This window comes from Callithrix jacchus, chromosome 1 (assembly GCF_049354715.1).
Source record: "Callithrix jacchus isolate 240 chromosome 1, calJac240_pri, whole genome shotgun sequence".
Taxonomy (NCBI): domain Eukaryota; kingdom Metazoa; phylum Chordata; class Mammalia; order Primates; family Cebidae; genus Callithrix; species Callithrix jacchus.
The window spans coordinates 16132660-16144742 of NC_133502.1; the positions used below are offsets into that span (position 1 = coordinate 16132660).

The window sequence follows — 12083 nt, forward strand, 5'->3', positions numbered from 1 at the left end:
GACATTCATCACCATGTTCTTTGCTTTCACAAATTTGGAAACCACCTGACTGTCCATCAACAGGGGTTTGATTAAAGAAGTTATGTTGTTCCATATGGCAGAAAGTTCATATGCAGCCATTAAATAGTGATGAGGTAAATGTTTACAAACATAGAAAGATGCAATACAAACTATATTGTGACTTGAAAAAAATAAAGTTAAAATGTCCTGTGTAGGATATTGTTTTGTTTTACAAACACAAATCTGAGGCTGGATGCAGCAGCTTATACCAATAATCCCAGCCACTTCGAGAGGTTAAGGCAGGAGGATCAGTTGAGCCCAGGAGTTTGAGACTAGACTGGGCAACCTAGTGAGACCTCATTTCTGCAAAAAATAAAAAAAAAAACAATAAGCCAGGTGTGATGATACATGCCTGCAGTCCCAGCTATTCAGGAGGCTGTGGTGGTAGGATGACTGGAGCCCAGGAAGTCAAGGCTGCAGTGAGCTGTGATCGTGCTACTGCACTCCAGCTTGGGTGACAGAGCAGAGAGACTCTGTTTCAAAAGCAACAAACAAAAAGCCCCCAGAAACATGAAAGGCTTAATCCAGGAATATTAATAGTTACCAAACTATTTCAGCAATGTATTTGAAAAATACATCAAGGTAAAGGAGTTGCACTGATTAAAAGTAGCTGAAATTAAAAATATCGATTATTGAGGAAGAAAAAGTAAGACATAGAGGCCTCAGCAATATTACTGATAACTCAATAATTATTACCTGTACAATAGAACACATTAAGGACAGAGGTTCTGAACTTAAGCAGTGTTATTACTAAGGTGCGTGAAAGGGGGAACCAACATTTCTTTCATAGCAACACTCCAGATTTCTAACATGTGGAAGTATCACACCATGGACATTTTTTAGCCCAGAAAAACTTGGAGAAACTTCAAATCACTGAATTATGTGTTAACCAAGTTTCTGACTTTAAGTTTTTAAGATTATTGACTCTGAATTTACATAGAATTCTAAGAATTTTAGTTAGCTGATTTTGTGTGTGTGCATGTGCGTATGTGCGCGCGCGTGTGTGTGTGTGTGTGTGTGTGTGTGTTGTGTGGTGATCTGTTTCAAATAAGTTCAGGAAATACTGGGTTAAATTAATATTTTTTATTTCAGGACTTCTCAAAGTCTTTACTAAGTGGATGTCTGTTTTGAACCTCAAAGATGGAATATAGAATGCAGCATTTCTCAAACAGAATTTGACCAGTGAGTCTTCGTTTTCTTTGGGCACATACTAACTAGCCTCTCCCGGAGCTCATTTTGTGGGATAACATAGGAAATGCTGCGTTGGAACCTTTTATTTATTTTTTTTAAGACAGGGTCTCCCTCTGTCACCCAGGCTGGAGTGCAGTGGTAGGATGACAGCTCACTACAGCCTCAAAACTCCTGGGCTCAAGCGATCCTCCTATCTCAGCTCACTGGGCAGCTGGGCTACAGATGCACACCACACAGGTGGGACCACACCACACACCCTGCTAATCTTTGTAAAAACTGCAGAAACAACATCCTATGGTGTTGACTGGGCTGGTGTTGAATTCCTAGGCTCAGGTGATCTCCTGCCTCAGTCTCTCAAAGTGCTGGGATTATAGGTGTGAGCCATTTTGCCTGCTGCGTGCCCACGTGTGCGCGCTCTCTCTCTATCTCTCTCTCTCTCCATATATATATATATATATATATGTATGTATATATATTTTAGATATACATACATGTATGCATACATATATACACATATATACATGTGTGTGTACACACGTGTATTTTTGAGACAGTGTCACTCTGTCACAGGGGCTGGAGTGCAGTGGCGTGATCTTGGCTCACTGCAACCTTCACCTCCCAGGTTTAGGCATTTCTCCTGCCTCAGCCTCCTGAGTAGCCACCATGCCCAGCTAATTTTTGGTATTTTTAGTAGAGATGGGGTTTCACCATATGTTAGCCAGGAACGTCTTGATCTCCTGACCTCATTATCTTCCCACCTCTTCCTCCCAAAGTGCTGGGATTGCAGGCATGAGCCTCAACGCTCAACCAACCCTGTATCTTTTTAAGATGCTTTTTTTTTTTTTTTTTTTAAATTTTTTATTGGATTATAGGTTTTGGGGTACATGAGCAGAGCATGCAAGACCGTTGCGTAGGTACACACATGGCAGTGTGCTTTGCTTTTCTTCTCCCCTTCACCCACATTTGGCATTTCTCCCCAGGCTATCCCTCCCCACCTCCCCCTCCCACTGGCCCTCCCCTTTTCCCCCCAATAGACCCCAGTGTTTAGTACTCCCCTTTCTGTGTCCATGTGTTCTCATTTTTCATCACCCACCTATGAGTGAGAATATGCGGTGTTTCATTTTCTGTTCTTGTGTCAGTTTGCTGAGGATGATGTTTTCCAGATTCATCCATGTCCCTACAAACGACACGAACTCATCATTTCTGATTGCTGCATAATATTCCATGGTGTATATGTGCCACATTTTTCCAATCCAGTCTATTATCAATGGGCATTTGGGTTGATTCCAGGTCTTTGCTATTGTAAACAGTGCTGCAATGAACATTCGTGTACATGTGTCCTTATAGTAGAACGATTTATAGTCTTTTGGATATATACCCAGTAATGGGATTGCTGGGTCAAATGGAATTTCTATTTCTAAGGCCTTGAGGAATCGCCACACTGTCTTCCACAATGGTTGAACTAATTTACACTCCCACCAACAGTGTAAAAGTGTTCCTTTTTCTCCACATCCTCTCCAGCATCTGTTGTCTCCAGATTTTTTCATGATCGCCATTCTAACTGGCGTGAGATGGTATCTCAATGTGGTTTTGATTTGCATCTCTCTGATGACCAGTGACGATGAGCATTTTTTCATATGATTGTTGGCCTCATATATGTCTTCTTTCGTAAAGTATCTGTTCATATCCTTTGCCCACTTTTGAATGGGCTTGTTTGTTTTTTTCCTGTAAATCTGCTTGAGTTGTTTGTAAATTCTGGATATCAGCCCTTTGTCAGATGGGTAGACTGCGAAAATTTTTTCCCATTCTGTTGGTTGCCGATCCACTCTAGTGACTGTTTCTTTTGCCGTGCAGAAGCTGTGGAGTTTGATTAGGTCCCATTTGTCTATTTTGGCTTTTGTTGCCAATGCTCTTGGTGTTTTGTTCATGAAGCCCTTGCCTACTCCTATGTCCTGGATAGTTTTGCCTAGATTTCCTTCTAGGGTTTTTATGGTGCCAGGTCTTATGTTTAAGTCTTTAATCCATCTGGAGTTAATTTTAGTGTAAGGTGTCAGGAAGGGGTCCAGTTTCTGCTTTCTGCACATGGCTAGCCAGTTTTCCCAACACCATTTGTTAAACATGGAATCCTTGCCCCATTGCTTGTTTTTGTCAGGTTTATCAAAGATTGTGTAGTTGTATGTATGTTGTGTTGCCTCCGGTGCCTCTGTTTTGTTCCATTGGTCTATATCTCTGTTTTGGTACCAGTACCATGCTGTTTTGATTACTGTAGCCTTGTAGTATAGCTTGAAATCCGGTAGTGTGATGCCCCCTGCTGTGTTCTTTTTGCTTAGAATTGACTTGGCTATGCGGGCTCTCTTTTGGTTCCATATGAAGTTCATGGTGGTTTTTTCCAGTTCTGTGAAGAAAGTCAATGGTAGCTTGATGGGGATAGCGTTGATCCTGTAAATTACTTTGGGCAGTATAGCCATTTTCACGATATTAATTCTTCCTAACCATGAACATGGAATGTTTCTCCATCTGTTTGTGTCCTCTCTGATTTCGTTGAGCAGTGGTTTGTAGTTCTCCTTGAAGAGGTCCCTTACGTTCCTTGTGAGTTGTATTCCAAGGTATTTTATTCTTTTTGTAGCAATTGCGAATGGCAGTTCGCTCTTGATTTGGCTTTCTTTAAGTCTGTTATTGGTGTAGACGAATGCTTGTGATTTTTGCACATTGATTTTATATCCTGAGACTTCGCTGAAGTTGTTTATCAGTTTCAGGAGTTTTTGGGCTGAGGCGATGGGGTCTTCTAGGTATACTATCATGTCGTCTGCAAATAGAGACAATTTGGCTTCCACCTTTCCTATTTGAATACCCTTTATTTCTTTTTCTTGCCTGATTGCTCTGGCTAGAACTTCCAGTACTATATTGAATAGGAGTGGTGAGAGAGGGCATCCTTGTCTAGTACCAGATTTCAAAGGGAATGCTTCCAGTTTTTGCCCATTCAGTATGATATTGGCTGTTGGTTTGTCATAAATAGCTTTTATTACTTTGAGATACGTTCCATCGATACCGAGTTTATTGAGGGTTTTTAGCATAAAGGGCTGTTGAATTTTGTCAAATGCCTTCTCTGCGTCAATTGAGATAATCATGTGGTTTTTGTTTTTGGTTCTGTTTATGTGGTGAATTACGTTGATAGACTTGCGTATGTTGAACCAGCCTTGCATCCCCGGGATGAATCCTACTTGATCATGATGAATAAGTTTTTTGATTTGCTGTTGCAATCGGCTTGCCAATATTTTATTGAAGATTTTTGCATCTATGTTCATCATGGATATTGGCCTGAAGTTTTCTTTTCTCGTTGGGTCTCTGCCGGGTTTTGGTATCAGGATGATGTTGGTCTCATAAAATGATTTGGGAAGGATTCCCTCTTTTTGGATTGTTTGAAATAGTTTTAGAAGGAATGGTACCAGCTCCTCCTTGTGTGTCTGGTAGAATTCGGCTGTGAACCCATCTGGACCTGGGCTTTTTTTGTGAGGTAGGCTCTTAATTGCTGCCTCAACTTCAGACCTTGTTATTGGTCTATTCATAGTTTCAGCTTCCTCCTGGTTTAGGCTTGGGAGGACACAGGAGTCCAGGAATTTATCCATTTCTTCCAGGTTTACTAGTTTATGTGCATAGAGTTGTTTGTAATATTCTCTGATGATGGTTCGAATTTCTGTGGAATCTGTGGTGATTTCCCCTTTATCATTTTTTATTGCATCTATTTGGTTGTTCTCTCTTTTGTTTTTAATCAATCTGGCTAGTGGTCTGTCTATTTTGTTGATCTTTTCAAAAAACCAGCTCTTGGATTTACTGATTTTTTGAAGGGTTTTTCGTGTCTCAATCTCCTTCAGCTCAGCTCTGATCTTAGTAATTTCTTGTCTTCTGCTGGGTTTTGAGTTTTTTTGATCTTGCTCCTCTAGCTCTTTCAATTTTGACGATAGGGTGTCAATTTTGGATCTCTCCATTCTTCTCATATGGGCACTTATTGCTATATATTTTCCTCTAGAGACTGCTTTAAATGTGTCCCAGAGGTTCTGGCACGTTGTGTCTTCATTCTCATTGGTTTCGAAGAACTTCTTTATTTCTGCCTTCATTTCGTTGTTTACCCAGTCAACATTCAAGAGCCAGTTGTTCAGTTTCCATGAAGCTGTGCGGTTCTGGGTCTGTTTCTGAATTCTGAGTTCTAACTTGATTGCACTATGGTCTGAGAGGCTGTTTGTTATGATTTCAGTTGTTTTGCATTTGTTGAGCAGTGCTTTACTTCCAATTATGTGGTCAATTTTAGAGTAGGTGTGATGTGGTGCTGAGAAGAATGTGTATTCTGTGGATTTGGGGTGGAGAGTTCTGTAAATGTCCACCAGGTTTGCTTGCTCCAGGTCTGAGTTCAAGCCCTGGGTATCCTTGTTGATTTTCTGTCTGGTTGATCTGTCTAGTATTGACAGTGGAGTGTTAAAGTCTCCCACTATTATTGTGTGGGAGTCTAAGTCCTTCTGTAAGTCATTAAGAACTTGCCTTATGTATCTGGGTACTCCTGTGTTGGGTCCATATATGTTTAGGATCGTTAGCTCTTCTTGTTGTATCGATCCTTTTACCATTATGTAATGGCCTTCTTTGTCTCTTTTGATCTTTGTTGCTTTAAAGTCTATTTTATCAGAGATGAGAATTGCAACTCCTGCTTTTTTTTGCTTTCCATTAGCTTGGTAAATCTTCCTCCATCCCTTTATTTTGAGCCTTTGTGTATCCTTGCATGTGAGATGGGTTTCCTGGATACAGCACACTGATGGGTTTTGGATTTTTATCCAATTTGCCAGTCTGTGTCTTTTGATTGGTGCATTTAGTCCATTTACATTTAGGTTAATATTGTTATGTGTGAATTTGATACTGCCATTTTGATTCTAAGTGGCTGTTTTGCCTGTTAGTTGTTGTAGATTCTTCATTATGTTGAAGCTCTTTAGCATTCAGTGTGATTTTGGAATGGCTGGTATTGATTGATCCTTTCTATGTGTAGTGCCTCTTTTAGGAGCTCTTGTAAAGCAGGCCTGGTGGTGACAAAATCTCTGAGTACTTGCTTGTTCGCAAAGGATTTTATTCTTCCTTCACTTCTGAAGCTCAGTTTGGCTGGATATGAAATTCTGGGTTGAAAGTTCTTTTCTTTAAGAATGTTGAATATTGGCCCCCACTCTCTTCTGGCTTGTAGTGTTTCTGCCGAGAGATCTGCTGTGAGTCTGATGGGCTTCCCTTTGTGGGTGACCCGACCTTTCTCTCTGGCTGCCCTTAGTATTCTCTCCTTTATTTCAACCCTGTTGAATCTGACGATTATGTGCCTTGGGGTTGCTCTTCTTGCGGAATATCTTTGTGGTGTTCTCTGTATTTCCTGCAATTGAGTGTTGGCTTGTCTTGCTAGGTGGGGGAAATTTTCCTGGATGATGTCCTGAAGAGTATTTTCCAGCTGGGATTCATTCTCTTCGTCCCCTTCTGGTACACCTATCAAACGTAGGTTAGGTCTTTTCACATAGTCCCACATTTCTTGGAGACTTTGTTCATTCCTTTTTGCGCTTTTTTCTCTGATCTTGGTTTCTCGTTTTATTTCATTGAGTTGGTCTTCGACTTCAGATATTCTTTCTTCTGCTTGGTCAATTCGGCTATTGAAACTTGTGTTTGCTTCGCGAAGTTCTCGTATTGTGTTTTTCAGCTCCTTTAATTCATTCATATTCCTCTCTAAGGTATCCATTCTTGTTATCATTTCCTCGAATCTTTTTTCAAATCTTTTTTCAAGGTTCTTAGTTTCTTTGCATTGATTTAATACATGCTCTTTTAGCTCACCAAAGTTTCTCATTATCCATCTTCTGAAGTCTAATTCCGTCATTTCGTCACAGTCATTCTCCGTCCAGCTTTGTTCCCTTGCTGGTGAGGAGTTTTGGTCCTTTCTAGGAGGCGATGTGTTCTGGTTTCGGGTGTTTTCCTCCTTTTTGCGCTGGTTTCTTCCCATCTTTGTGGATTTGTCCGCTGGTCGTCTGCGTAGTTGCTGACTTTTCGTTTGGGTCTCTGAGTGGACACCCAGAATGTTGATGATGAAGTATTTCTGTTGCTTGGTTTTCCTTCTACCAGTCTAGCCCCTTCGCTGTACGACTGTTGAGGTCCGCTCCAGACCCTGCTTGTCTGGGGTGCACCTCTAGTAGCCGTGGCACAGCGAGGGATGCTACCAGTTTCTTTTTCTGCTCTCTTTGTCCCAGGATGATGCCTGCCTAATGACAGTCTTTTGGATATAGAGGGGTCAGGGAGCTGCTTGAGGAGACAGTTTGTACTTTATAGGGGTTTAATTGCTGAGCTGTGCACTCTGTTGTTCATTCAGGGCTGTTAGGCTGCTATGTTTGATTCTGCTGCAACACAGCTCATTAAACAACCCTTTTTTTTTTCCTCAAATGCTCTGTGTTGAGGGGTTTGGGCTTTATTTTTGGATGTCCGATCAGGTGTCCTGCCCAGCTCAAAGGCAGACTAGCCACTGTTTGGCTGCCGAGGCTCCGCCCTGCTGTTGTGTGATTCGCGCTGTTCCTGCCGGCTCTGCTGTGGTCTCCGCCACGCCCTGCGGCGGAGTCTCTTCGTTGTAGCGTGTTGCCTCAGGAACGGCAGGCTGCGTCAGCAGTGGGCGTGTATCTCAGTAGGGACGGGTTGCCTCGGCAACGGCTGGCTGCGTCAGCAGTGGGCGTGTATCTCAGTTGGGGCGGGTTGCCTCGGCAACGGCTGGCTGCGTCAGCAGTGGGCGTGTATCTCAGTTGGGGCAGGTTGCCTTTGTAGTGGTGGACGCCCCTCCCCCACAGAGCGTCTCGGACCGTCTGCCCGGGATAGTTTGAAATCGCGGTTTTGTTCGTCCCACTGGGTATCCCAACCGATCTGTCCCTGCAATCCCCTGGGCTGGGCTACTGTGCAAGTCTCGTTCAGTCTCAAGTCCAGCCCTCTCAAGTCTCAGATTGCCGGTTCAACAAGGCACCTGGACAAGCGCGCCCTGTGGGGATTGCTGGGTAGGGCCGGCCGCCCCGGCTGCCGGCTTCGCCAGGCAGACCTACTGCCTGGCGTCCCGTGTCTTTTTATACTTGGGAGTTTCCCCGTTCTGTGGGCAACAAAGATCAGTCTGGAAATGCAGCACTGACTCACCGTTTGCGAATTCAACGCGGGCTCCAATCCTGGGTTGTTCTCACAGCGCCATCTTGAGTCCCCTCCCCTAAGATGCTTTTAAGAAACACAGTAATCTCTGAGTTGAGGTTTTGAAAAAAAAAAAATATATATATATATATATATTGCACATTAGCATTTTAAAGTTAGTGGAGGCTGCGCACAGTGGCTCACACCTGTAATCCCAACACCTTGGAGGCTGAGGCTTGCGGATCGCATGAGCTCAGGAGTTTAAGACCAGCCTGGGTAACACAGTGGGATCCCGTATCTACAAGTTTTTGTTTTTTTTTTTAATTAGCTGGTGTAGTGGCACATACCTATAATCCAGCTACTCGGGAGGCTAAGGCAGGAGGATCACTTGAGCCCAAGAGTTTGAGCCTGCAGTGAGCTAAGATCACACCACTGCGTTTCAATCTGGGCAGCAGAGCAAGACCCTGCTTCACAAATAAAGAAAGTTAGTGGAAAGTGCTGTAGTAAACTTTTCCCAAATTTTCCCCCAGTCTGTTTTTACCATGGGCCACTCCCTTACCCCACTTTTATTTTTTTCACATTAGCTATTAACATGCCCTGAAAGTAATGTTCCTTGGAATTCCCTCAGAAAACACTACTCTAGATCAGCTCTGCAGACTACACCCCACCAGCTGAAAGTAAAGTTTTATCAGAACACAGCCACGCTCATTCCTCTATGTATTGTCAGTGTCTGCTGTCACATGACTGAAGCAGAGCTGACAGTGTGACACGCAAAACAGTAAGAAAGGAGTTACCTTCTAGCCCTTGTAGAAAAAGTTTGCCCACCCCTGACCTCGGTGATTAGTCATAGGTATTTGTATGTACAAATTGATTTTAATTTCCTTTTTATACTCTAACATTAACACATGGAATTGGAAAGCTAGTATAGATGTGTGTTTGTGTGTGCACATATGTATATATTCTAAATGCTGTAAAATGTCAAGTGTTGCAGATAACATTGTTAACTGAAAGTGACAAAATGGCCGGCCAAACTTATATTGTGTCAAAAACAAAATATACCAGACAATTAAGATAATTTTATTCAGGCTACTGCAGTAGGGATAATGTTTATCAATGGGGAAGTTCTCAGAGAAGAGGAATTTTTGGTATTTTTAGTAGAGGCTTTAGTAGAGTAGGGTTTTACGAAGGCAGGTGAACATGGGAGTGGTCCAAGAGTGACAGGGTTCATGAGGAAAAGTGGAAGTATGTGGGAAGGTGACTTTGCCTCCAGCCATTTCCTGGCTTAAGAAAGAGGAGGGAGAATCTGTAACTGTTTTCTCGGAGCACAGGGCTCAGGGAAAGATCAGCATTGTCAGTTGTCAACAAAATCAGCAAGTGTTATGAAATACCGCACAGCTACGGGTCTGGCACTGAAGCGTGGTTGTTTTCTAAGGCTCTAGCCGTGGCCGCCTGTCTGTCTCGGCATTCTCTCTTGCATGGCTTCTCTTGCCTAGATCCTGGCCAGCACAGTTTCTGGTGAGTCATTGCTTATTGAAATAGAGATGGCAACAGTGAAGTCTGCTACTATAAATTAGAGCAAATACACACATCTAACAAGTTTGAAAGGCATGAGATCTTTGGAGTAATATCACTGGTGGGTTCTATTTCTGTTGGCCATTGGTATATTACTGTACTCTAAGGAATATCATTTTTCCTTCTGTAAAATCATCAGAATGGTCACCATAGGTCTGAGTTACTTTTCGAGTCAGTAACAGGTCACAGCATAGATCCCATTCCTATGTCAAGGCGGAACAACACCCTCACACTTTGGAGGGAGATTAGTTCCTTTTCAGAGGGACATGCACGATTAGATACATCTGTTCAAATGGCTTAGATGATCATAGCCAGCATCTAATCACAGCCGATTACTGTGAGCAAGGCACTTTTCTAAACGTTTTTAATATTTTGTAAACAGTTTTATTGAGGTATGCTTTGCAGATAACATTCACTTCTTGAGCTACTACAATTCAGCGTGTTCTCATAAACTGAGTTGTGCAGCCACCACCACATTCCAGCTTTACCGCATTTCCATCACCCCAAAAGGTCCTTTCACCTGTTTACAGCCAATCCCTGCTACCCAGCCAGGCACAGGCAAGCACTGTCAACTTTTTGTTTCTTTTTTGAGACGGAGTTTTGCTCTTGTTATCCAGACTGGAGTGCAGTGGCGCCATCTCAGCTTGGCACAATCTCGGCCCAGCGTGATGTCAGCTCACCACAACCTCCGCCTCCCGGGTTCAAGTGATTCTCCTGCCTCAGCTTCCCAAATAGCTGGGATTACAGGCATGCACCACCATACCCAGCTAATTTTGTATTTTTAGTAGAGACAGGGTTTATCCATGTTGGTCAGGCTGGTCTCGAACTCCCAACCTCAGGTGATCTGCCTGCCTCAGCCTCTCAGGCATCTGGCCAGCTATCAACATTTTATATGGATTACCTGATGGACTCTTCAAGACTCCTATGGGTTATTACTGTCATTCTCTCAGTTTTACAAGGTGAAGAAGTGAGGTACTGAGGGCACTTGGGGTGGTTTCAAATGACCGAGCCCAGGTACTCAGGGTCCAGAACACTCTTACCCACTACAACTTCAGTGAGCTTCAGAATCACCTCTTGAGTTGTTAGACTACAGATTTCTGGGCTCCACCCTCAAATTCTGACTCCCTAGGTATGGTATGGGGCCTGACAATTAGCATTTGGAAAAAGTTCCTGGATGCTGCTGCTGGTTGGGGGACACTGCTTTAAGACCCACTGGTCTATGCAATTTCAAACAGTGTAAGAAATAGTCACTCGTGCGTTTGATTTCTTTGTGTGCTTGGTGCAGACTGTACAAGGGTTTGTTAGAAGCAAGTATTGCTCATTCTAAGGGAAGGAAATGTATGTTATGAGATGGAATTATATAATAAACAGGACTGTTAAGTGCCGTGTGAAAGGTGGTGTTTTCAATGGCGGGAAATAGCATCGCTGCGTATTTTGTGTGAGTGCGCCTTATCTTTGTGTCATTGTGTAACTTTAATTTGAAAGAACATCACGTGACTGCTGTTTTCATTTCTGCCTTTTAAAAAGCAGGCAGCTATTCAGAACAAGAAGCAGACCCAAACTTTGTTCGTATGCCCCCAGTCACAGGCAAAAATGGAAAGGATAATTTACTCAAAAAGAAGAAAATAGAAAAAAAGGAAAAGGATGAAAAGAAAGTACTGACTCACTGCAAAATGTTGCCCTTGGGATAGAGGTTAACTCAGTTGTAAAATAATGGCCGAAGCGCACACTCTTCATAACTTTTTCTTCGCCCTGGCGAAAGTTTGTCCATTGACTGTGAGAAGCTTGGCAGAAGGTGCTGCAGCCTGGTGTCTGACTCAGCAGGAGGCCCAGGATTGAAAGCTCTAGGGTTGTGCAAGCTCATTTGCATTTGTAACGCTTTTATTTTAAATCTCCAATAAATATAAATATTTTGGTCTTTTTTTACCTCTATTTTTTTAAATAAAAATATTTCAGTGAATATGAGTTAAATAAAGGAGAATCAAGTGGCTTCTGGGCCTCCCTGAAAGATCAAGTGGAAGCATTAGGTGACTCTAATGATGGCGAATTATAACCCCTAAGGCACCTGGGCAAAGTTCAGTCAGAGGTCTCATTTCAGA

At 42.7% G+C, this 12083-nt stretch overlaps 2 protein-coding genes across 12 annotated transcripts in view; one reads left to right on the forward strand and one right to left on the reverse strand.

Moving 5' to 3' along the window:
* Window positions 1–12083, forward strand: part of PCCA (propionyl-CoA carboxylase subunit alpha) — a 433256-nt gene that overhangs the window by 381390 nt on the left and 39783 nt on the right. The gene's annotated exons all lie outside the window — the stretch shown is intronic.
* GGACT (gamma-glutamylamine cyclotransferase) overlaps window positions 1–12083 on the reverse strand; it is a 109277-nt gene that overhangs the window by 2533 nt on the left and 94661 nt on the right. The gene's annotated exons all lie outside the window — the stretch shown is intronic.